This window comes from Triturus cristatus, chromosome 8, assembly GCF_964204655.1.
Source record: "Triturus cristatus chromosome 8, aTriCri1.1, whole genome shotgun sequence".
NCBI classification, from domain to species: Eukaryota; Metazoa; Chordata; class Amphibia; order Caudata; family Salamandridae; genus Triturus; species Triturus cristatus.
The window spans coordinates 270375163-270401500 of NC_140591.1; positions in this window are offsets into that span (position 1 = coordinate 270375163).

The window sequence follows — 26338 nt, forward strand, 5'->3', positions numbered from 1 at the left end:
ACCAGTTTGCACTAAAATGGTCACCCAGGGCATAAACATAGGAAAAGATGAAACTCCAAAAGCTCAAGTAGTAGTTGTAGCCCAGAGTTCTCCAAAAAGTACCTCGGGGCTACTGGTAGCTCTTCATGTACCTGTGAGTTACTCCCCCTAAGCGCTGCCCAACCTACTAAATGGAAACCTTTTGCTTGATGTAATTAGGCGTGTTTCTAGAATTCAAAAGGAAGTATATAAAAGTAAAATGTGTAACTTTTGGACTAGTGCACCGCTCGGTATTGAGACAAGTGATAGTCAATTAGTCAATGACCTTGGTAAGTGGACCACTCTTACCATAGAAGCGGACAGCTCATCACCCTGCCCTGCTCACAGATACAGCGCACACCGGCCCTTACCAAGGTGGCCCGTGCAGCTTGGACCACCACCCTACACTTCCGTTTCCTCACCCGGGAACGTGGACTCATGCCCTGAAGAAGTTCATTTGCATGAACGAAACGCGTTGGCTGGCAATTTTTTTAAAATAAAGGATTATTCAAGACTTTAATATCATAAGACTCATTGACTAATTGACTATCACTTGTCTCAATACCGAGCGGTGCACCACTCCAAAAGTTTGACTTCCTCATTTGTCTGCACAGCAGTTGGCACTCAAAGACGGCAAGTGCTGGAGTAGTTTTGTGCACACTCAACCAGATTGACTATTTGCAATACACAACAAGGGAACATCACACGGAAGTGCGGTCACTGTAAAATGTGTGTATTTTCAGAACAGATAAACTGATACCTGCAGAAAAATATAATTAAGGCTGACATTTAAATGTTAATTCATGCTGCGTTGAGTTGCATTCATACTAATGTTCTTTCTTAGGCGACGAGGCATTGCGTATATGAAATGCTGTGACAATTAAAGGCCTTTTAATATTACAGTTGACACTATTGCTGGTGACTTTGCCTGATCTGCCAAGGTGGTCACTGATGATAAACCTGCAAGCAATGTCTGAGTAGTCACTATTGTAACACTGATAGTTTGTGTTAGTTGCTTGGGATGATTTTTATTGTTCATAAGTATCTCTTATTATAGAAAAGGTTGGAGACCGGTGCTGTACTCTCTAGAAAATGTCCCTCTTGGAACGTTTTAGCAGCACTCTGTAGTCCTGAAATACTTAGGTATCCATCGGGCTGGGTATGCATTTGCAGAGATAACCAAAGAGAAAAACCATCTGTAACGTGGCTACAGAAATAACTTGCGTTTATACCATGTTTATCATCACATTGCACTTTTTAGCTCTGTAAAAAATGCTGTTGCTATCTCAAAATGGTTCTTGTGTGACAATTAGCAATGTAAGCCAGATTTGCTTTCTTACATGTAACTAACAAAAGCGGTAAAATACAGGATCTAACCATGAGCGCCCAACTCACTGAAGTGTAACACTGCAAACAATTCCCAACGATATTAGTAGACAAGTAGCTATAGAACACAATACAGAATAAAAAAATATACCAGGCCCGGGCGGAGGTTTTAATTCCGTAGGCGGAATTTTAAGTAATGAGGAATTACTTGATAAATTAAATGCCGCCACTCTGCCAGCGGAATTAAAGTACGAAGTGTTTTTTAAAGTTTCGAAATCACTACAAATTTCCCTGCCTCCTTGAATACTCTGCAGTAATTAACTTTTAATCACTGCAGAGAATTGTAAGGGCGCCAAGTGATTTATGCAGTAGTTTCTTAAGTTTAGAAAGCGCTGCATACCACTTGACATCCTTGAATACTGGGCAGTAGTTAGCTTTTAATCACTTCAGAATATTGTAAGGGCACCCAGTGATATATGCAGATATTTTTAAACTCTAGAACCACTGCATTTACCATTCACCAGCACCCTTCATACTCTGCAGTGATTAAAAGTTTTAATCGCTGCAGAGTATGTAAGGGACAGGCTCTGAGTGATATGCAGGGGTTTCTAAAATTTAGAAACCACTGCATACCACTCGGCTGCGCTATTTTCATAGTGCAAAATGCATCCTTGCATCCATTTTTGGACTTGTGGGTACATTCAGAACTATGAAAATAGCACAAAGTGCCCACTTCACACTGCAGCGGAATTCTGTTAAATCTTGTGGAATTTTAATGTAATTTCACGTGATTCCGCGGAATAAAACTCTTCCAATTCTTCCCACCCCTACAATATATCATGTTCTCGGGCACTTGCTGAGTGTATTTACATTGCTGCATGAGTGGAAAACAAAAGCCTCATGGCGCCACTCTCCTACTGTTTGTCTGAACCCCAGAGATTCCTTTCAACACTTCCTGGGCAAGGTTTGCAGGTCGGGTTTGTGGTGGAAGTCAGGAGACACAGAACAAAAGGATTTATGTATTGTTTTTAGGCAGTGTTTAATTAAAAAAAAGAAGTGCCAGTACCCATGATATTGCTTAGAAAGTAACTATAGTTTGCACTGTCATACGGTTCCTACGAATCAAGTAGTACTGTGTATGTGGACAACATAACTGTCAGAATTTGGGGACTGAGTCCACTTATACCATCAGAATATGTTGGCCTATTTCCTAGCTAGCTCACAGTGCACCATCTGAAGCCCTAACCTTCCAGGGTATCAGATGGTATCTTCAACCTCAGAACATGACCACTCTAATTCCCCAAGGAAATCGTGGAAACAGATCTTACCCTTTTGTTGCTACTCAGGCATGCCCAAGGGAGACACAAAAATGATTCAAATTGTTTTTTTAAATATTTATTGAAACAATTGTATTCTTGTGTAAAAAGCATGAGCTGCAATTATTAGTTGGATAAAACAAAGCATTGGACCCATCATTACAAGAATGGTGAAAAAGATAAACAGTTCAACCATTATAATGTTACAGTTTGACTATGATTATATTTATGCTCCTACCTAATACTACCTACACTATCGGGAGCATAGTGCGAGTGCCTTCTGCCAGATCTCTTTGGACAACACAACTCCCCATACCTGTGTATGATGTATCAGGAAACCCATCTGGTATAGAGCAGGCTACCGTCCTCAGCAGGATAAAAGGATGGTATCAGCAGGGCTGCACCTTAGTCACAAAGATCCAGGATAATCCACAGAAGTGTTCTTCTGCTTACTTTCGCTTAGCTCTGGTTTATATAATAAAAGCATTGTTCCATTCGCACTGTGTCAGAGGTACAGCGCTGATGTGATTGTTTGCCTTATGACTCAGAGCTGTCTCCTACCAGACAACCAAATGCAAGGGCATCGCTGTCAGTGTTCTTTAGCCTTGGTCACAGTGTACGAACTACATGACGAAATACTTACTAAGAAATGTGCTGCAAGCAGAATAATTTCTAAATATGTTATTGTGTAAGTGCAAGGCATGTAAAAGTCACCATTTAGCAAAAATGTCAAGTTTAAACATGTAACTAAAATGGAGACTTGCGCGTGGGCCCTGTTGAACCGAACAACAGCACCACCCACTGCCTCTGGGAATGCTACAAAATTCAGGATCTGTATGTGCAACTATTTTGTTAGTGCATATTGAACTTGTAGGAAAGTCAAACCTTTTGCCCTGACCACCCTCATTTTGTGGCTGATTCTGGTGGTTACTATCTCTGAAAGTGCCCTGGCTTCTGATAAACGTCCACAAGGCCAGTGCTCTGTCCTTTAATGGCATATGGTAATTGGTATAATTCTAATTGGCCAAGACAAACTACCTGTAAGTCTCTAGTATATGGTAGGGCATGTAGATTTAGGGACCCCATTGGTCTTAATGCACTCATGTGTGCACTGCTGTGGTGTTTGGTGTCATTTTAAAGCCATGCCTGGCTTGCAGGCTGGTTTTAAAATAAAACTATGTCCAAATTCAACTGTGGAATTAAAAGTACTTCCAAAGTCCTATGCTACTTTTTATCACTTATAAGTCACCCCTAATGTCTGCCCTAGGTGCCCCAAGGATAGGGTGCATTGTTATAAAAATCAGGGACAATATAGAATATGTTTTATATGCCCTGGTAGGGAAAAACAGCCAAAGCTGTTTTTCCCTATTGTAGTGCTGCTAGCCTCATAGACAAATGTGAAGGTTTTATTATACTTAAGTCTAATAAACATCTGTTATTCAGCGCCAGGACACCTACGTGTAATTGTCTGCTTTACAAATACACCTGTTATGTTATGTTATGTTATGTTATGTTATGTTATGTTATGTTATGTTATGTTATGTTATGTTATGTTATGTTATGTTATGTTATGTTATGTTATGTTATGTTATGTTATGCTATGTTATGTTATGTCTATCTTTGCTTGGGAGCTAGCTAGCAATTTCATTCAAAGTATCCAAAATGGTTCCAATACATCCAACAACTTGCCAAGGTCAGATTTATTATAACTACTACAGGATAGTAGTTTTAGAACTTACTATCCTGAGGTGACCTAAAGCAGCCCTGTAGCAGCCTCTTCTGATTGGTCAGCCTTTGACTGCCTGAGCCAAGCTGCTCTCCGCGTAGGTTTGAAGAGGCCTGGGGCTGAAACAATACAGCCATTTGGTGGGAGGAGATTTACTTCCTGGAGAAGCTAGGGAGATGAAGGGGACTGGGGAGATAAGCTGGACTTCAAAGACAAAAGAACAGATGCCACAGGGCACAGGCCAGCCTCCCACTTCCTTGTTCACCACCCACATGGTAGCACCCCAATTAGATTAGGAGAGGGACTGGAAGGGGACTGAAGTGAGTTGTTAGCCAAACCTTTGGGTTGGGTTACACAGACACACACACCAAGGAGAGATTTTCTCAATTTTGATTTTTGTGAAATCAGTGTATTCTGGGTCAGTAATATGCCACACTTCACAGGAAGTGATCATAGCAGCGGGAGGGAACTTTACCCCTATTGGTCGGGTGGCCCTATCTCTTGCCAGCCCAGAATGGAGGATAAATATTGGAGACCTGCCGGAACTCCTCAGAACATTACCTGGAACAAAAGAAGAAGAAGGACTGGCCTGCTGGACCCTTGGACTGCTCCACAGAAGGTTTGCATTCAAAAGGACTGCACATGTGTTAAGTTCAGGTTTCAGAAATACTTCAACTACTCTGGTGAGGTTCCAAGTAGTTTATTGGTATTACAACCCGTACTGGCAGCTTGGTCAACTGCCAATTTTCAAACCCCTGTCGGAAGTTGGTGTGCAGTGATTTGTGCCGTCATCGTTGACCTAGGTAATGTTCTAGTCACTCAGGCAATCATTGACCTGATACTGTTCTATCTACAGAATGATACATCAATCTAAATCACAACAATGTGCTGCACTCTCAAGGCTCCATAAAGAAAGGGCTGTACCTGTCTCAAAGGAAAAGGAGTTGGCTCCCTGATCAGCAACAGTTACACCAGTGCTGGAATAAGTCACCTGCAAGCCCAAAGAGAGGATCACCCCGGCTTCCCAGTTGCAACTGGATGTTTCCTGGACTGTGGAGGAGCATTGTGGAAAATTGAGTCCTAACCCCCAAAAGCCAATTCAGAATCTCTGAACCCTTAGACTGTGCTAGTGGACACTTATTTCCCCAAAGGAACCAAGAAACTACAAGATCTGCGAAGAAAGAAGCCGAGGGCCCACCGACGAGCCTGTTGACAAGAGAAAAGCTCCAAGAAAAAGACTAAGGGCCTTATTCCAAGTTTGGCGGTCCAACAGCGGTGAGCTAATTGGTTATTCCGCCATATTAGGAGTTGGGAGTGTTGCCCGTGCAGAGACCGAGGCTGGACTGCCTGCTCTGCCAGCACAATGGCGGTTGGGGGAAGGCAGCCTCCATAGGGCAGTACAGAGGAGCAACACTGCCGCCCATATGCAGGGTGGCTTTCCCATCAGCCAACCACGGCGGTTGGACCGCCGCCCAAAGGACAGCAGAAAGGAAGGATCTGGGGTGTATACTCTCCCCTGTCCAGTTCTTTCCAGCAGACTTCAACATGGATCCCTTTCTCCAACCTGCCCCCCACGCAGCAGCATCTTCATCCCAAGGAATGCGACCCTGCAGCGATTCACAGGTAAGTGCTCTTTATACCATATACCCATTGCCGGGACTGCCCACATATAGGTCGGATTCCCACAATGGACATGGGGCATTTTTCCATCTGTATAATGCACATGTGTGCATTCGACACATATGTAGTCGAAATGTACACACATGCATCGATATGTGTGGAAAACCATTCTCCACCTCGGCAGGACAGTGGCAGCCACACGGCAGGCCCCGTGGTCAACTCGTGATACGACGGACGGTAGACCGCCAGTGCTGCAGTCTTGGAGTGGTGTCAGCAGTGGTCCTTTAGCGGTCGGACCCCCAAACTCGTAATAAGGCATATAGTCCGAAAGTAAGCTTTTGACCAGGACCTAGCACTCCGCCTATACCACCCGCGCTCCATCACGCCCAGCCTAAAACTTTGCCTTTGTCCCAGTCCAGAGCGATGAGATAGCTGTGAGTGGCACTTAAGCTTTTTGGTGCTAGAATGCACAATGTTTTATTTAATCTTTAAAAATTCATATCTTTGGTTCCCTACATCAGATGTTTTTTCATATTGGTGTTATTTTGAAGATAAAAATATTTTCTCTTTTTACAAACTGGTGTTGGATTGTAACTGTTGTGTCTTTTACTTATTTACTGTTTTGTTGATATTGAATGCTTTACACATGTCTATCTCCTAAGTTAAACCTGTCTGCTCATTTCATTGCCAAGCTACCAAGGGTTGCGCAATGATTAATGTATTGATACTTGACTGTACCCATTAGTGATTGTGGTATCATTACTAGCTAAAGGTGAATATCTCCACCTACTTATAATCTACTTTCCGACAGAATTGCTAAACCGATGTTCTCTGCTGAAAATAGGCCGACAGCACCACCATGTGGTGGACTGCTGTTAAAAATTGGGTTTCTGGTGGGCTGAGTATGCACTATGTCCAAGCAAGAAACACAATCCTAGTGAGGGTACATGTAGTACACTAGCTTGGCATAGAGCAGTCAGGTTAAACTGAAGAGGCACTGTGTAAAGTATTTGTGCACACACACACACACAGTAACACAATGAAAACACCACAAAAGCACTCCACATCAGTTTAGAAAAATAGCCAATATTTAGCAGAGTAAAACAAGACCAAAACACCAATCATCCAACATACACAAGTCAAGATATGAATTTTGCAAGATTAAATCAAAAAGTAGTGCTTAGAAGTCAATAGCTCTAACTGGGGCTATCTGGTTACGCTTGACCGGGACAAATCCAAAAGTTCACAGGAGTCAATCATATCCGCTGACAGTACCTTAGATGCGTTGGAAATCGAACACGATGAGTGGCACAGAGGAAGTGAGGCATCGGGGATGCAGGTGATACATCGGTTCCTGAAGTCGGTGCAAGGTCATTGAAGCTTTAACGCCCGGGGACGATTCGATGCGCAGAGGAGGTGATGCGTCATTTGCTGGTGCGAGGCATCGGTTGCTGAAGGCGAAGCAGCGTCGATGGTGCGTCGATGTCAAGAGAGCAATGCCTCAATTCTATGACATCAATGTCGAACTGCTGGGCAGAAGTCGCTGAGTCGGTTTGAAGCCACGTAGGCGACTACAGCGGAGTTGGAATGGGGAGGGTCACAGACTTCAGTGAGGCTTTGTTCAAAACTCAAGCAGTGGCAGTACTTCGGAGGTGCTGCATCAAAGTCGGGCTGCGTTGTAAATTGAGGTCAATGCGTCACTCACTCGGCGAGTGGAGATTATGGCTGCGTTGCAGGCAGCGATGATGCATCGATTCCGCAGGCATGCGCCGGTTCTGAAATGATGCTTTGGAGTTGATGTGTTGGTTTCTTGGTTGCAGCACCAAAATTCACTTCGAAGGGTCCAGGACTAGATTTGGCACCACTTGGCAGAGTAGGACTCATAGCAGAGGAGCCCAGCTGCTGGTAGCAAAATGCAGGTGAAGTCTTTGTTGTCCCTGAGACTTTGACAATAGGAGGTGAGGCCAAACAAGCACTTGGAGAACCTTTCGATGCAGGATGTAGAGAGTAAAGTCCAGTCCTCTCTCTCTCAGGTGAAAAGCAGCAGACAGCAGGTCAACGAAACAAAGCAAGCAGTAAAGTTGCAGTCCCTCCTGGCAGCACATCAGCTCTTCTTAATGGTAGAATGTCCTTAGTCCAGAAGTGTTCTGAGTAAATGATGACAGAGGTCCAGTACTTATACCCATTATAGCCTTTGAAGTAGGGCGTCTTCAAAGAAAGGTGTTTGTAGTACACACAACCCTGCTCTTCCTGGCCCTGGCTCCAGGCACACAACAAGGGGGTATGCCGCTATTTGTGTGGGAAGAAGGCAAAGCCATATTCAGGTGTGTCAGCTCCTCCTGCCACTCTAGCTCAGGAAGGCAAATCAGCCTGGTGGAGGGCCATCAGGCTGTGCAGGACACACCTCAGCTTTCTTTGTGTGTGACTGACTAAAATGAATTCACAAAGCCTAGCTGTCATCCAACCCAGATGTGTATTCTAGGGACAGGCAGAGGCACAAAATGGTTAAAGAAAGAAAATGCTACCTTTCTAAAAGTAATAATAAACAAATCAAGAGCCAGTGCTGCGTTTAACTCAGGGACGATTTTTTGTGATGACCTGAATGAAACAGTGTCAAAAAAACCACTTTTTCGGTTTGATTTAATCAAAAACATTCTATTTCCTTTTTCTAATGCATTTAAATTAATTCAATATTAACAAAATTTGTTCATATCAAAATAAGAACAACCCATCTATAATTGCCTGAAAAATAGGGCTCTTTCAGAAATTACGTCGCAGCCCAGTGCTTCAAACACTTAGATTAAGGTAAGATTTTAGCACAGTGTGTGCAGGTGCATTACAATACAGCTGGGCCAGTCTAGTAAAACACTCTTTTTTGTTTTATTCCAGCAAGTGTTGGTCCTGATGAGAATCCCTGTACACAAAGGGATTCGAAACGCGTAGACCCTTCCGCTGTCGGCCAATCTGTTTAAATCAAAAAAAGTGTAGTGCTATAAACTGTGTTAAGTTTTTGTCTATTGATGGCCTGTTTGTGTTTATCAAAGCTTCACTATGTCTGTTGTAAATTGAGGATGTCTGTGTAGTATACTTGAGGTTGAATGCAGTGTGTATGTAGTGGTGTCACACAAATGTCTAAAGCCAGTATAAAAATGTTGATGTTTTACATGTCGTAATGTTGGTTGTTCTTATTTTGATATGAACAAATTTTGTTAATATTGAATTAATTTAAATGCATTAGAAAAAGGAAATAGAATGTTTTTGATTAAATCAAACTGAAAAAGTGTTTTTTTTGACACTGTTTCATTCAGGTCATCACAAAAAATCGTCCCTGAGTTAAACGCAGCACTGGCTCTTGATTTGTTTATTATTGAATCCCAGGCTTGGCCTTGCTGCCTTTGAGCCTAAACCCGATTTTGCTCTTTAAGCCTTTCTAAAAGTGGCATTTTCAGACCTGCAGTTTAAAAAGCAACTTCACTAAAAGATGTGTTTTTAAATTATGAGCCTAGAGACACCAAACTCCAAGTTTCCATTTGCTCCCAATTGGAAAATACACTTGTAAAGTGCTACAAGGCAGCTACAATGCTAACCTATGGGAGACAGAGGCCTTGCTGTAGTGAAAAACAAATGTAGCAGTTTTTCACTACCAGGACATGTAATTAAGTACAGTGCACCCTGCTCATGGGGCTACTTAGGACCTCCCTTAGGGGTGACTTATATGTAGTAAAAGTCATGGTTTGGTCCTGGCAAGTAGGTAAACATGCCAGGTCGACATGGCAGTTTACAACTGCACCCACAGGCCCTGCAGTGGGAGGCCTGGGGCAGGTTTGAAAGGCTACTTATATGGGTGCAATAATCAGTGCTGCAGGCCCACTCGTAGCATTTCATTTACCGGCCCAGGGCACATGTAGTGCACTGTACTAGGAACTTATCAGTAAATCAAATATGCCAATCATGAAGAAACCAAATACCATTATATTTTAGACACAGAGCACATGCACTTTAGCACTGATTAGCAATGGTAAAGTGACTAGAGTCCTAAACCCAGCAAATATGAATTTTAGCACACAGTCAAAAACAAGAGGTCAGAAGCAAAAAGATAGGGGAAACCACGCCAAAAGATGCCAGGTCTAACAACTGTCATGAGAAAAGTGTGGTAAATAAAATATTACGCTCTCAGACTTTTAAAATATAAATAAGATCATGCATAAAGCAAGAGGCTGAGTCTGTGGTATCAGGTTCATAAAGGGATTTATTCCAATAACTCGAGTCAAAGGGAGAATATTTCCATCACCAAAATTGGATCTGGAAAGGGCTCAAAAGTATTCTCAATATTCTCAAAACATTATTCACAGAGTACAGTATATATACATTTCTCAATTGTACGTAAGCAAAAGAGCAAGAGAGAATGAGATAAGAGCATGTGGGCGTGTAAGTAGGCGTGAAGGTGGGCGTCCATGTGGGCGTCCACTTGATGATAATGGGTAATTTGTCATGTGTGGGTGGATACCTGGAGGGGGTTGCGTGATCTGCTGGAATTGTACTGGAACTTTGCCTTACTTGTGCTCAACTCGAGCATGACGTGTAACTGACGTGGGGAAGGTTGCTATGCAACCGAACAAGTCTGGAAGTGAGGCCTTCAGTTAGTGAGGCCTTCAGTGTCAAGACGACCAGCACATCTTGTATTATCTGATATCCGATGTCTGGAGCAGGGACTGATTTGTGACATAGGTTGCTCATCACCAAGAGCCGATGTGGCATCTATTTCTTCATTTACTTAATTTACTGCAGAAGCCTTACATGGGGGCTATGGGCTTTTTACTGACGTGAGCTTTGCAATCTCACAAAGAGAGACAGTAGGGCTGGGCTCCCTCCTTGCAGATGGGCGCGTTCATTCCTCCTTCACCAGGCAAGAATGTGGTTTCAGTAAGAGTAAGCAGATAACCGTGCTCAATACTGTCTCAGTACCTTGTGACAGGGCCCCTTTGGCTGAGGCCCAAGTGTGCAAGGCCAAGGATACGTAGCTGTAGCTTTCAGAGCGTTCTGAGGCATGAAAAGCTTGATGGCAGAATCAGGGCCTACTCGCCTGGACTGAAAAATAGCATAAGTGAACCATATAAAGCCGGTGGCCTTTCGTACTTAGGAATGGAATATCCGGCCCATTCATGGCGGATCTGAAAGAGGACATGTTAACGGTGGACGCACATGTATTTGCGTCTTCATAACTGGAACTGGAGGGAACATACATGTACTTGTGATTTATACATGAAACCGTTGGGGTCCAAGATAGGGGACATAACTGATCATAAAAATCCATATTTCCACATTCCCTCCTTGTCCCCTACTTGCCCGTCAAGAGATATCAATCTTCATCAATCCATTGATCTGTTCATATAACATCATTTGTTCTTCTTTTTTCTTCCGGGATGAATGAAATCTTGGTGGTGGAATACACGATGTGGCACACAGACCACAAATCGCTGGTCCACATTGTAGGCATAAGCAGCAACTGAATAGTATGAGAAAGCCAATACCTAGGAAGGATAGGACCCTCCATCCAAAGGTAGATAATACACTCCAAAACCAACCGGACCAAGTCCAGGTGCCTGGATTCTGGTGTATCTGGCTTACAATCTTATGAAGGCGAGTTATGGCTTTATATACAGATGGCGAATTTTCTGGTATGAAAAATGCAACAGATTGATCCGATGACCCTACAAGCTCCGCCCCTATCGGCCAGGATAACATCAAGGACAAGACTATTTTGAAGCACAACAATCCGCATAGCAGACTGCTCTTCTGTTAAATTGCCTAAGGCGGAAATAGTTTCGTTCACTACTGCTTCAAGGGTTCTGGTTAATCTACGTATCAGCTTACTATTGGTAACTGTACCTATATAGGGAAAGAAACCTTTATTGAAATCTGTGTATTTTTCCCATGCTGTTTCAGTGTAATCGACAATTGGGAGATCTCTCTGCTGTCTATTGTGTACTAAATGAGTATTTCTATGATAATCAGGAGGAGCTAGGAAAACAGGTGGTAGGAGGAATGCTATGTAACAGGTACCATCCCAATCTAGAGGTAGGCGTATATATGCGGTCTGGCCACATATAAAGTAGGAATGACGAGAAGCTCTAAATGTAGACTTGCCTTGATCACTGAATTTTATTACAGTGGTGCATTTACTATGGCCCATGTGTATGGAGCCATTCTTTCTTATACATAATTCCCCTTTTACTGGGAATACGGACATGGCGGGCAAGATTGGTGTAGCTTCAGATTCAACGTTCAGGATCATGAGGTTAAGTGTAAAATTACCTAATCCATATACTTCATGTTCTAGATCAGTTCCTGTTCTTTTGAGAAGTCCCTCCTTGTTAGGGTAGCAGACTTTAAGCAAAACTAAGTTCAGGTTTCCCCATACCCAGTTGTCTTGATAAACTGCGGAATTCGAATCTAGGGAATTAATCAAACTAAACCATGCTCCACAGGAGCCATTGTGTGTGAACGGATAGAGAAAGAGGGGCAAAACTCCCTTATAGTTCTGATAGGGGGGGAGTCGGCCACAGACCCAGCAGTCTGTAGCATTGCTAGTCTGATGTGAATGGTGCAGCATCTGAATAAAGGTATTGTTGCGTAAGGCAAGTCGATATGATAGCTCATAGGATGGCAGATCACTAAATGTGTGCTTTATGGTATCATTAGTGGAGGAGTGTAAAAGTGAGGCAATAGGAGGAAAAATAGCATGTAGTATTAAGCTGATACATATTATCGTGATGCACATCTTGCTCTTTTTTTTTTTTTTATATCAATGTTATTGTCCAAGATCTTATGCAAGCCAGAATACATGTTCAACCGCTTCACCACCTAGTGGACTTAATTGATCAAACGGGTTCTGACTTCTTAGATCAAAGTTTAGCTTTGTGGAAACTTCTGGGGAGTCTCCTCTAGAAAATGGTGTTCAAAATCCAAAATCCAAGTTTAAAGTCTTTTTCCTTTGTAAAAGAGTGGTGAAGGTGCACTTTGACTTTAACGGCCGTCCCCGTGGTCCAGAGCACTGACTTTGGCGCCTTCCATCCAGGAGCGATGGAGTATTCTTTGACCTGGGTGTTGTCAGGGAAGGCGGCAGCAACCTGCGAACAACAAGAGAGTAGTGCAGACATCAAGGAAGCCAGGTAATCTGTCAGCATGTTATTATCTTTTAGGCATTGGAGTGCCCCACATATTTGGTGGTCTACCAAAGACCACTTCATAGGGAGATAAGCCTGTTCTAGAATGAGCTACCATTCGCATGTAAAAGAGGGCAACCGGCAGGGCTACCATCCAATCTACACCTTTGTCTGCGCAAATTTTTAATGTCTGTTTATGTCTTTCTACAAGGCCTGCTGCTTCAGGATGTCGCACACAATGGAATTTCCAGGTATACCCTAACAGAAGGGACACCTGCTTCATTAGTACCAGGACATATTTGTAACCTCTACATCTGTTTATTTGGATATAATCCATTTGGAGCACTTCAAAAGGGTGGTCAGGTGGATGGAATCCACCTTGTTCCATCGGAATGCCTTTACCTGCATTGAATTGGCAACAGATCATACATGTTCTGACCTTTTGTTTCGCTGCTGCACGCAGGTGCTTGTTGAACCATATATTCTGTAAGCTATCTATCATTGCTTTCTCTCCTAAGTGTGCAGGACTATGTGCGGTATTTATAATTATTTGTACCATTGAATCAGAAAGAAACCATGTGGATTTGCCCTTTGTCATCCAACCCTGATCAGTCAGTACCCCTCCTTGTTCCGATCATTTCTTTAATTCGTCTACAGTAGCATGTGTCTGTATGTCTTGTACATCCTTGGAAGGATCCCTAACTGTCATGGCTTTGGACACTTATTGAACCTGTAACTTTGTCATGTCTAGTGGGGTCTGAGCTGTCTGTTTAGCAGTTCGGTCTGCCAGATCATTGCCTTGGGAAATGGTATCTGTGGCTCTAGTATGTGCTTTACATTTTAGGATAGCTATGGCTGTTGGTAAATGTATTGCTTCCAGTAGGGCTTGAATATGGGGGCCATGCTGTATCTTGGCCCCATGAGAGGTCAAGAAACCTCTTTCTCGCCAGAGAATCGGTGTAAATGTTTACTCTCAGGTGCTTAGCTCTTATGCACGCTTGTGTCAGGGCGATGAGCTCTGCTGCTTGTGCTGACAATATGTCTATTCTTTTAGTCTCTATTATTACAGTATCAGTAGTCACTGCATATGCTGCCACTAATTCTCCCGCCCCTGTCCTCATGCATGAGCCGTCAACTTATAGTGTTAGGTCGGGGTCTGGGAGTGCAACGTCTGTCAAGTCTTGTCTTGGTTTAGTCACGGTATGTATTACTTCAACACAGTCGTGTGGTGAAACGCTTTCTGTACTGGAGGGCAAAAGGGTAGCAGGATTCAGTATGTTGCATCGTCTGATCTCTATGTGTGGTTGAAATAACGTTGGCTCATAGCCTGTCAGTCTAGCTACAGTCAGGTGTTGTGTTTGTGTCCGGTTCAAGAGAACCTCTACTGCGCGTGGTACTTGTACTGTCAGAGGGTGGCCCAGCACTATCAAGTCACTTTGTCTTATGGCTAAGGCCGTTGCTGCAACTGATTTTAGGCACGCAGGCAAAGCCTGTGCTACTGGGTCTAATGTACTAGAAAAATAAGCACAGGGCTCGTGTTTTCCTGCATGATCTTGTGTTAGGACAGATAGTGCTGTTCCATCCCGCTCTGTCACAAAAAGCATAAACGATTTGTTGTAATCAGGGTTTGCTAAAACTGGTGCTTGACATAAAGCTCTCTTTAATTCTTCAAATGCCACAGTGTGTTCTTGTGTCCAAGGGAGGACTTTAGTAGAAGCTGTATTAGGGGCTTGGACTAATTCCCCTGAAAGATCACAATAAAACATGAGAAAAAGGGGAAAACACCATACCTATTTCCTTGGCTTAATTTCTAAGGGGGCTAATTTCTAAGGGGCTTAATTTCTTAAGGGGCTAGCGGGAAGCGAACCTCCTCAGGGGCCAGCAGAAAGCCAATATTCTCCTCCTTCCCCCCCTTTTTGACAGGAGGAAATCTGAAACAGATTTCACTGCTGTCAAACACTATCAAACCCTGTGTCTTGTCAACACTATTAATCCCTGTGTGTAGCTACTGGGCGTAAGCAAAATTATAGGAGATACACAGCGTATTTGAAACGGCGAGAAATCCTTCAAATTAATGTACAAACCTCATTGTGTTAGCTCATAAGCTGGCCAAATGACATCTCATATGCAAATGTCCCTATTACATGAACCTACACCAACCTGAAGTCAATATTAATGCTAGTAGGCCCTAATAGGAATGCTAAATTACCTAAATATTCGGAAAACCAAGTTTAAGAACAGTTGTTAATGTTGATAATTAATAATTTATCTGCTAAAGAAATCAGTCATTTTGCAATAATTTCCACCTATACAATAAATAGCCTAATTTAAAAACAAGTCAACTTTTGGGGCCACCACTTACAAGAATGAGCTTACTAAAGCAAACTTTAAAAAGGAAATCCTGTCAGATATTTTCTCATTACCTAATTAAGTGCCAGACCAAGCCCTGGCAGTGTCACAAACACAGCTTTTAGGTTCTGATTACCAGTGCCAGCTGGGTCTGGTGGCTTCGTGGACTAATGTGCCACTGTCGGGACCTGTGTTCATCCTCATGGTCACAGGTTCAAATCCTGGCAGGCACACTCAGCCTTTCATCCTTCTGAGGTCAATAAAATGAGTCCCACTGAGTTGAGTAACAAGAAACATCTGTTATTCAGGACCAAGATGTCCTTCTGGGTGAATGTGGGTCTTACAAATACACATGTTATGTAAATTGTGGTCTATGCACAGGGATCACAATTATAAGTGGTGTGATATTTATCTCACCCATTGGTTATTGGGAGCAATAAAGTTTGCACCACTCTTTAATTTTGGCTGGTCAATTTTTTCCTGTAGAAGTTTGACTCCTCTCTGTCCTTTTTAAGAAAAACATACTTTAAGTCTGTTATCTTCAAGCTGTGAGTGATAAGGAACTATCTGAACACAGACCTGCTGACAGCAGTACCCGGATGGTCACTGTGTTCCATTCAATTTTCAGCTATGTACAGTGCTAGAATGAAGGGGAAACGAGCCGGATCCCTATTCCGACAGCTATTATTCAGCTGGACCGGGGATCCGTCTGGCCCTAGTGAAATATGCTGAATTGGTCCAGGTGTAAGTTGCCAACACTCGGACACAATTCAGCAAGGCCTGCATGTTGTCTGCTTTCTGTTTGCAGCAGCAACATGCAGACGGCAAGGGGGCTTTTTTTATTTTCTCTTCCAGCTTGGTCCCAAAACAAAGGGCGAATTTAAAGGCTCATCAGCCTTTCTTGAGTATAATCCTATCTAGGAGTTACCGGCAGCATCATGCCTAGATGACAATGCAATGGAGGAAGAAAAACACACAGCTTGCTATCACTTTATAAGAGAAACTATGATTTGGAGGCAGGTTTTTGACTCTGTGCCAACCCGATGTGTAAGAGATATGGATGCACTGTAAGAATGTCAGATGTACGAGTTTTAACATGAATAACAATTTAGAAAGGCACTAGACATTTTATTTATTTATTACAGTTATATTACTGTAGGATGGCAGAGCACTTTACAGGCTGCTCTGAGTTCAATTGTTAGATGATACTTTCATAGAGTTATGTAAAAAAACTATGGGGCAGATTTACAAGACCCTTGCATAATTTTTGCACCGCTGTTGCGTCACTTTTTGTGACGCAGCAGCAGCATAAAAATGCGGCCCATTTACAACGTGACGCACCTAGGGAGATGCGTCACGTTGTAAAGCCCTGCGTCACATTATACCTGCGTCAGGTATAATGTATGCATGGTGGGCGTTCCAACGCAAAGAAGCCTCGTAGAAGTGACGCAGTGACATCTACAAGATTTCACTGTGCCACTTCTAGGATGCCACTGCATCAAATTCTTATGCCTGGTGTGACGCAGCACAATGAGGATAGGCCTCCCCCTGCATTGCTGGAGTTGTGCGGTGCTTGCGACACAACTCCAGCAATGCGTGACTTTTGCATCAACAGATGCATCAGAATTTCTGACGCATCTGTCAATCCTTTCACCATGGTGCACCGTATTGTAAATACGGCATATCAATAGTGGCGCAAGGGTTTCTCAGGGTGTCGCAGGGAAAGTGACGCTTCTTTACAGATGCGTCACTTTCTTGTAAATCTGCATCTATATCTCCAGCAGGACCTGCTGGGTGCGAAGCAGAGAGAAACCTAAAAACCAGGAGATTATGAAAACAGAACAAATACTGCAGAGGAATTGAGGTTCACTAAGGAGAACAAATAAAACAGATTTTGGGGACAGCACTGCAGTTCTGGTATTTGACTGTGGCGCACAGGGACTGTGATGGGAAGAAAAAGTGAGCCGTACAGAGTTTAGAAACATGAAATTATTTCTGTTAGGACATGATCTTTGATGAAATCCTCTGGGACTTGGTGTAGCAAACATCGACCATTTGTTTTCTATATGTGCACAGGTGCAGTGAAGGCTTACATTTTCAGATGAGCACTCAAAGCCCTTTATAGTTGCAGAAAGGAAAGATGATCCTGTGAATGCTGAGCGACTTTGATGCATTGGGCTCTTTGATGAGCTGCCCTTAGCCTGCCAGTAAGAACACTTGTTTTAGCCAATATATTTGAAAGGTTATGCTGCAAAATGCATCATGTGGCTCAATTTTTAACAAGGGTCTTTTGGAGGGTGCCCTTGTAACCTTCTTTGGAATTGGTTGCTTAGAGACTTGCAGCTCATATTTTTTAGGCGAGGTGAAATGCCCTTGCGATTTAGAACGCTAACACAGCACTACCCTAAAGAAGATCCATTTATTGTAGAATCCTAGCTCTGGTAATGCATATTTTGTTTTGTGGTGCTGACGTGTTTTTATGGTTTAAAATGTTTCCTTTCAAATGTTTGCCATAACATATGATTTTTAACTTAACTTCCAGCGCTGCAACCTATAGTGCTTTCACGGTGGTGTGTTTCGTTGGTAGAGTTGATGCAGCAGCTTTTGTCAATTTTGCTTACATGAGCTTAGCTGTCTTCTCTGTCTTAATGTGAGAAATGTGATGTGTTTGTTAAATGAGTGTCTGTTGTGATCTGTTTTTGATATATACTATACTATACTATACTATAATATACTATACTATACTATTCTCATTCATAGACCCGTAGGCATCCCAGCACTGGATTGTGCAACAATGGACATTCAGCATGCTCTGTTGGGGGGTTCATTCTCGGAGAGCCATGTTCTAAGAAGTTTACGGAAGGATAGGTCATTGCCCACTGTGCAGAGGGTCTGGGGAAGGGAGTTACAGAGTTTGGCTACATTGAAACCACAGGAACATCCTCCACTTCTTGACCTTCTGATGGAAGGCATGTGAGCCCTATGTGTGTTAGATCTGAGGGCTCTATGAGGGGTATGGAGGGCAATGAGCTGCCCGTAGAAAGGCCCTAGATTCAGAGGGCTCTGTGTGTGATGCAAAGAGCCTTGAATTTGAGCCTTAGTGCGATCGGGACTCAGTGGAGGTTGGCCATGGCTTGTCGGACTGAGCTGGGTCTGGGGATGTTGAGCAGGACACGTGGTGCAGTGTTCTGCAAAACTTGCAGTTTGTTATTCACTGTTTTCGGTGCACCCAAGTGGAGGGAATTTCCATAGTCCAGGGGGGAGAGGATTAAGACCTGGACTACCAGCCTCATGGATAGCAGGGGGAGCAGGGGCAGGATTTTGCATAACATTCTAAGGATTCTATAGCAGTAGGCTGAGAGTTTGGTTGTGTGGGTTTCAATGGTTAGAGAGCTGTCAGCCACACCCCCAAACTTGTAATAACCACTTTGGGGGCAGGGGGCGGGTATAAGCACTCAGGCTAGCCCAGGGAATGATAGGGGTTTGAGTTGTTCCCTAGGATCAGGAGTACAGTCTTTTTTCCGTTGAGACTGAGGCATGAATTGTCCATCCAGAGCTACCATCTCCAGGCATGGTCCCAGAGTGGGTACTGCGGGATCCTGGTCTGGAGAAAGCGAGAAGTTCAGTTGGGTTTCATCCACATATGATACTGTGGAGATCCTGAATGGTGTTACAATGTCAGCGAGGGGCTGCATATAAAGTGAAAGAGTGTGGGGCTCAAAGAAGAGCCCTGCAAGACTCCACAGTTCAGGGGTACAACATTTGACGCGCAGGACCTGTCAGACACCTGGAGGGACCTGCCCTTCAGGAAAGAGCTGAGCCAATCCAAGGCCTTTCCTGACACAGCAGCCAAGTGAATACTTTTGAACAGGATTTTGTGGCTAACGGTGTCAAAAGTCATGCTGAGGTCAAGTAGTTTAATAGCAACTGTGCCTACTAGGTCCATTCTCTTTTTAGAATATTCCACTACTGCTAAAAGAGCTGTTTCTGTGCTATGTTTGGGCCAGAATCTAGTCAGCGTAAGGTGATAGACATCGTTGGTTTCAATGGATTCTAAGAGATGAAGGTTGACGTATTTTTTCCAGCAATTTGCTTATACCCTGAATTTGTTTTTTTCTAGAATGGCTTTGACCTTTGTGTGCTTCCAGGCAAGGGGGACAATTTCCTTTTCTAGTGACAGGTTGACCAGTTCTAGTAGTGTGGGGAAATGTGTTTGGCCGTGGGGGAGGATCCTAGGGGGAGCAGGGTGCAGTGGTGACCAGATTTGACTTTGTTGAAGAGGACTGAAAAGATATCAGAGGATAAAGTGGGGATTTCTGAGAGGCCTATGGACTGATTTTCCCTACGTTTGCTTTAGGGTATGGGGTGTCCCACCGCCTCTTAAAAGGTGAGGTAAATGTCAGATTGTTTTTAATGGAAATATTTAGCCAAGTCATTGCACCTTGAGTTAGAGGGCCACGGGGGTCCATTTGAAGTGGCCCTAAAAGTGATTTAGTGATTTTAAACATCTCTCGAGGGGAGTTGGCTGCCCCCTTTATTCTGGTTTCGTAGTAGGTGGCCTGGGCAGTTTTAATTTCTAGGTGGTAACCCCTCACTGTATCGCGGTATTTGGCTTTATTCTGCTTTTTTGCATCTTTTCTTTAGGATTCAAAAGTGGGGGGGTGTTTTTGTTTATAGTTTTAGCAGTGTGGGTCTTTATGGGAATGGCTAGGTCTAAGGAGCGGGCGATCCACTGCGTCATCTTTGAGTCAGCTTCATTTGGGCCAGAGCCCAAGTGAGGGTTGGTCATACTAAGGGCAAGTGTCCATTCTTCATGGCTTAGCAGTGACCATCTGCAGTCTTTCCAAGTGAGTGGTTTGGATGGTGCAGGAGGGCATGGGGTGGAGAGGGCCATAAGCATCAAGAAGTGATCGGACCAGATGATGGGTAGGGGGTCTAAGCCACGTAGATATGGATTATTAGTAAAGATGGGGTTCGAGCAGGTGGCTCTTTTCGTCCCTGGGGCCCCTTACTTTTTGGGAAAATTGGATAGTGCTTAGGTCTTGTAGGATCCTAGAGGCTGGGAAATCTGCAGACCCTCAAGGTGTAAGTTGAGATCTCCTAATACCATGAAGTTGGGCTCTTGGCTGCCAGGCTGTCAATAGCGGTCGATAGGGTTCGGATGAACTGGCCTGGAGGGTGGTAAATGAGAGCACCGGAGAAGGTGATAGTCGGGGACATGTTGATGGCGAAGGCTAAACCTTCGCAATCTAAGATCAGTAAGGATTCAGCCAGGCAAGGTAGTGATTGCTGTAAAATTATTGCAAGCCCCCTCCCTTCCTGCCCTCTCTGTCTCTCCAAGAAATGTAGTAATCAGGAGGTAGGGTCTGAATGATGTCCGGTCCTGATTCCTCATGGAGCCTTTATTTATTTGTTTGGATGATTTGCAACCCTCATAAATTGGAATGTTCTTTTTGTCCAGTGTCCCAAATTGATCATATTTTAGCCTCTAAGGGCCAGATGCATCAAGTCTATTTGCATACACAGGCAGAGCGAATCGCTAAAATTGACTGTTTGCGAATGCTAAATAGGCTTTTGTGATGTATGAAAAGCATTCGCTGTGTAATTTTAGGAATGTACAATATTTACGAATATCTAAAATGGCAACTCCAAATAGGGAATCGCTAAACAAATGTATCAAACATTCGCAAATTGCAAATAGTTCCAAATCGACATTTTGCACGTGCAATTTACCACCAACTCAAATTCGGTGAAACCTATATTAATAGCCCCAGAGTGGGGGAACAACCTTTACAACGCAACTTTTACAACGCACTACCATTACAACGAAACTGTTACAACGCAAATGCATTGACAACGCATGCCATTACAACGCAAGTCTTTACATCGACTTGCACTAGATGGCGTGCTAACATTAAAAATAGTGTAGTTTACTATCCAAACACCTTCCCTACTGTTACGTGGACTGGAGTTAGAATAGTAAATTACACTTTTTTAATGTTAGCACGCCATCTAGTGCAAGTCGATGTAAAGACTTCCGTTGTAAAGACTTGCGTTGTCACTGCATTTGCGTTGTAAAAATTTTGTTGTAACAGCATGCATTGTAAAAGCATGCGTTGTAACATCATACATCCCCCAGAGTGCATCTGCATTTTCCCTAATGTCTGCTCTCTACGTCATGGCGAGGAGGATGAGGATACTGGCAGGTTTGCAGACAAAGAGCAGGAGACAGGAGACCATTTTTAAAAATCACATTACCATGTTTGATCAGACAGAGGAGGAAATCTTTGAGAAGCACAGATTAAATACTGCACTAATTTAAGATTTTAATCTCTGAACTACAGAGACACACTCACAGGACCAATTCAATTCCCACCCATGTACAGGTGTAATGTTCCCTGCATCTCTTAGCCTCAGGAAGCTACCAGGGTGTGATAGCTGCAGCAGGAGTGGTTTCCGAAAGTGCGCTTTCACATGTTTTTCATGCATTTCCAGATGCAATGCTCATGAAAATGAATGGTTACATGAAATTTCCAAACACAGCACAGGAATTGCAGCTTACCAAATTAAAATTTTATCAGCAAGTACAATTCCCATATGTCATAGTCTGCATTGATGGGACACATGTATCAATCTGTCCTCCATCAGAGAATAAATAAATCTTTAAAAATAGTAAGCACTCATTCATTAAACATTCCAGTGGTATGGAAAGCCTCTTATATGATTACTGATGTAGCGGCCAGATTTCCCCAAAGTACACATACATCTTTCATATTTCGTCATAGTGAAATTTGCACATGGCTCCTCGGTGGAGAACTTGGTGAAGGATATTTTCCAGGTAAATATTCATAAATCTGTTTAGTATATGGTAGAGATGTAGATCTAAATTGTCACTACATTATTTTTAAATTTGTCATTGTAGAAGACAGTACATATGCTCTGTGGTCGTTTATTTTAAGACCTTATTTGAACACTGCTTCTGCAAATGAACATCGATACAATGTTGCACATAGAACAAGAAATGTGATAGAGAGGACTTTTGGGCTGCTGAAAAGTAGCTTTTGATGTCTTCACAAGAGCAGTGGAGCACCAATATACAGACCATAAACCTGCTGCAAAATTGTCCCTGTGGGTGCTATACTCCACAACATTGCCATATCTAGGGGCATACCCCTTGTCCTGTCTGATTCAGAGTCGGATGAAGAGGAACAGCCAGTCCCACCTCATCAACTGACAGATAGATCAAGAGCAGAAGGCAGAGAACAACGTGCAGAGATTACGCACCATTGTTTTTGAAGTAAGGAAAAAAACGCATTTTGAATTGTATTTTTACATGATCTTTTTCATTACCTTAACTTTAGGCAAAGTAAGTTTAAATTGTCAAAACACAATATGAAATGCAAAGTTTGTGCCAAAGCAAAATTGTCATCTCAGACATTACAAGTGTATACATATTTTGACAATGTAAACACAGAACCATGTTCTAACTACTTTTTTCTGCCTCGCATTGCACTTGGCCTTTCGGTGTGCTCAGCACTTTGCCTGGGTGAGCCCTCTGTAGATACACTTTGTCTGCAAATACAATGCTGATTCCTACTTTGGGGCACAGTAATGCTGCTTAAACTGAATAACTCCTCACTTTCCCCTCCACCTAAGTCCCTGGTTGCTGAGATATGTGCTGCTTGCATGTTTTCAATCCATTAATAGTAATGGGGTGACCCAGTATCCCTCAGAACCTGGGAAATCTAGTGGTATGCAACACAAATTGGTTCTGTGGGGAGTAGTATTTCTTTCACAACAACATTAATTAATTCACAAATATTTTATGTAGGTCTGATAACTCTTCATGCCTTGATACAGACCACAAATTATAAGAAACCAACACACAAGAATATGGCAATATGGTATATTAATAATCATATATCATAAAGTGATAGACTGAATAATAAATCATAATGAATTACATGATAACAGAGGACTGTTGAGAGACATAGACATTGATAGACACGGACTGGAGACATATAACAAAGAGAAGTACATAAGAATTGTAGACTTAAAACACAGTTGGACATACACAATTACAATGATTACATAAACAATTCGTTTTCAGGGTACCCCAACGAAACAGATGCCAGAAAAACAGTCTCTGTTGTTCTTATCTGTAACGCACCTTAGATAAGGTGTCAGATAGTCCACAAAGGAACCAATAATTCTCGCCTGAGACGCCTAGGAAATCGATCTACCAGGGAAGTATACACTATGAGCTTATAAAGTAGTTCTAAATGGGAGCAATGGTTTCCGGAGATCCGATTAGGATTCTCTGAACGGGAGCAAATTAATCTACTCTCCTTCCTCGCTGGAGCAGTAAGAAGAAATCCCTTTATGAGCTCATAGTGTATCACTACAGGCTGGAACAGATAGCTTTTCTATTGAACTTATTTTGTCCTTGTCTCCAGTTGTTGCTCCCAAATTATTAGAACTTGTTCATTCCTTCATTTCTGACTCCAAAGCAAGTGGCTCTTTTTTGGACTTCAAGGGCTCTATTACGAGTCTGGCGGTCCACGGACCGCCAGACTCATGGGGGCACATCGGTGGCAGTCTCCCGACTGCCTTATTACAATTAGGGCAGTCGGACCGCCGTTGCCCCGCTGCCGCTGCCCGGGAACCACCATTCCCTGGCAGTGTTGCGCCAGTCAGGAGGCCCCAATATGGTTGGCATGACCGCCACAGTCCCGCCAAGCATATTACAAGTTTCCTCTCCACCGGCGGTGTCATGTAGGTTGCGCCTACTCCACATGGGGATGCATGTAGATGGGCACAACATGTGACCCTTGTGTGCAGGCATCCCAGTTCCTGCACGGCATAGACTTAACAGTCCATGCTGTGCAGGAACTGTTTTGGTGTTCCCATTCTAGTGCCCATTTTCAGGACACCGCCGTGGGAACATCAAAAAGAAGTCTGCCAGACAGGAGGAAACTCCTAATCTGGCAGGCGGCCCAACCACAGCTTTGGCAGTGTGGCAGCGGGGCAGACCCGGCACCGCTCTGCCAAAGTCGTAATCAGGCCCCAAGTGAGCATCTAGTTGTGCTAGTGGGCAGTGAATGTGAACATGGGCCTTGGAAGTCCTTGGGAATCCACATGGTCTAGTTTTCTCTATATTTCATTTGTCTTGAATCCAAAACATGATCTTGTCTTTATTCATGTGTGCCTCAAGTGTAGGGCCTCTTGTGTGTAGCCTAGGTAGGTTGAATTTATGAGATATATTTTTTTGTGAGTGTCAAATACAATAAAATGACCTTCCTCCAAAAGATATTGATTGCCTCTGTAAATCAACTGGGTTTTAAAAAACACAACCACACAAAAAACACCTCAGCACAATCATTTATGGACAATTTCAGTAAACCTGCTCATACAAAGCAACTCACACAAAAAAGCACAAATTTCCCATAATTTTCACCTGCAAAGCCAACAGGTAGTCACAGCTAAAAGCCCTCATAATGGTGGACCGCCCAGTAGTGGCAGTGCATCCCTTAGTGCTCAGAGGTGTGGCCCCAATCCTATTTTTGCCCCCTGCCCTGGCCTGCAACCAAATGTAAGCAAAATAAGTAAGCAACATCTTCAAGTGTTACACTAAATCTGCCTGAGGCAGTCAGCCTTCAGCCAGCCCCCAAGCCTGTGGGGGCGGGCATGATGGGGTGGGACTGAAGTTGCTTGCTTGACAGACACAGTGAGTGGCTCTGGCCTGCCTGACATGTGCACTAGAGGCGCCTCTACCTACCCATTACTGAGCCATGGGTGACTCAAAGCCACATCCCCACCTCAGAATGAGCGGTGAGGCCGCCTGCCTGAGCCAATCTTGGTGCTGCCCTAAAACCAGGAACAACGCCGGGATTGGCTTAGAGAGTGAGGTCATGACCACCAGGGGCATGCGTGAGGCAGCGCAGGGTCTCTCTCACTGTCTCCCCACCTCCTAGTGCAGCACAAGCACAGGACAGAAGTTTCGGCAGGCTGCAGCAGTGGCATGGCAGAGCTTCTTGGCTTCTAATGATTCTTATAACACTACGGAGATTCGACTTCTCTCCACTGAACTTTGTGGGTCCTTTAACTCAAGTTGGACTCTGAAATAAGAACCTCGGATAGGAATGCTCTGGAGTGGATTTTGTTTTTGTGAGTGTGTCATTCAAGGAAGTAAGTCCTTATACACATTATTAAAAAGCAAGTGTTTATAAACATTCAAAACCAAACCACGGCACAATACGGCAGTGCTATTTAATTTATTTTAACAAAATGATCCTGCGACCGGACCGTCGTTTCAGCTGAACCGTCTGATAGGGCTGGATTCTTGACTACCTGATTATCTCCAAGAATCCTCTCAGGTCGCCAGGATCTTTTTATCTGCTAAATAGTGTAGAGAGGAGGAAATCCAATTATTAGAACATAATCACCAAAATCAAATCTCATTTAGGAAGGACCACTGACTAGGAATCTAAAATTTATACGATTTTATTACAACCAAAAATAACTGCACATACAAACACCTTAGCACAAGGTGAAGAAGATAAATGGGCACTAAACAAACGCAAGTCTGCGCAAGAGTCTCATACGACTCAGAACAAAAAGAATAACAAGCTCAAGAAGCATAAGAAATGCAATGGTCAATCCAATATCTACATTAGGAATCATTAGCCTAAAAGAAAACAGTTAGTCTTTCTCTACTTCATCTCTAAGGTGACATCCCTGCTTAGCATCCCATCCCAGGCAAGAGAACAAAAGATGTCAGAAGTGAAGACTTCCTAGGAAGTACCCTCACTTAGTCA